Raw genomic sequence first — 1,451 nt, 5'->3', positions numbered from 1 at the left:
TCTCCTGCTTCTGTAAGATTTTAAGTAAATTCAACCTTTAATGAAAAAATTATTTTTGATTATTCTTATTGGGTAATAATTAATAATAGTAAATTAGTAGATTGACTTTTGCTTACTAACATAGAGTTAATTTTACTCAATTGTTATAAGTAATAATTTATGTAATCTAATGTAAAATATTAGGTAGACCGTACCCAATTCTTTGCAGTTTGTCAGAGCTGTTAAATTGAGGTATTCTTTATATAAATATATAGTTTATAATCTACCCTTATTGAATAGACTCTATAGGTTGTTTTTTACAGTGTACCAGAACGAAAATCACACGACTAACCACAATGACGCCATTTTGGCTCACCTCTGTTCTTGTGGTCTTGAGTACAGAGTGGAGGAACTATGACGTCAATTTGTATGCAAAAACCCGGAAGCGAGTTAGCATTTTAGCACTTCCGGTTCCTTTGCCCCAAAGTCAATGTGTTTTTTATATAGGGTTTCAGTAAAATCGCTTAAATAAAGTCCATGGCTGACACAAACTCAAGATGCTTTCACGTTTTGTTCTACGATGTAAAACACATCAGTAAAAGCACACTCTTTAAATTTTAAATCGGTTATGCTTCTTTAAAAAGACGGTTGCTATCAAGTTGCTAAATGGGACTACAGGCGGTATCGGAGACATTATACGTCATCGAGCTGAACTAGTCTGGAGCGCAGCTCGCTTGTGTTGGGCATTTGGATTTGTCTGTGATTTGGGTATTTTCATGAATATTATTTTATGGTTTGTTGTATTATTCTAATTGGGAATTTATATTGTGTGTAGATTATTCCTTCAATTGTAAAGGCTGTCAAGACAGATTCATTTGTTGATCCTTTATTTTAATCAAACGATATTATGGAGATACTGCTTACCAGTGCAGCCTGTCTCTTTCCTTCTCTCAGTGACGCAAACGTGTGAATAAATGTGTAAAAATACTTGCATAATAACTGTCATTTTAACGTGATCAAATGACTTTTCGTCTTTTTTTCTGCATCTGAACACATTTAACTCTGTCATAACTAGGGATGCACGATATATCGGGGCCCATATCATTATCGGCCGATAAACGATATTTTTAAGATTATCGTTATCGATCCGATGTCATAATTAGGCCGATATATTTAAGCAGATAAATTACGTAATTGTACAGACCTGCGTGCCGCGCTCGCGTGGGGGGAACATGTTCAGACTTGTCCAGTGCACTATGGAGCTTTCCTCACACTGTTTCCTTCAAAGTCCGTCCTTTCTGTGGCATTGCTGTGCCTTAATAACTCAGTAAGTAACCATGTTCCTTATCATTGTAGATATGCTTGATGGAGAGTCATTGTGTATTTTGCTTTAAATTGCCTCAGGAAAAATATAACATGTGTAAACCTTTCCTGCTATGTCTCTTTGTTGTGTTAAGAGATATCAGGGGAGA

This window comes from Danio rerio, chromosome 11 (assembly GCF_052040795.2).
Source record: "Danio rerio strain M-AB ecotype USA chromosome 11, GRCz13ab, whole genome shotgun sequence".
Classification (NCBI taxonomy): domain Eukaryota; kingdom Metazoa; phylum Chordata; class Actinopteri; order Cypriniformes; family Danionidae; genus Danio; species Danio rerio.
The sequence above is the reverse complement of the archived record's forward strand: the minus strand, read 5'-3'. Positions refer to the sequence as shown.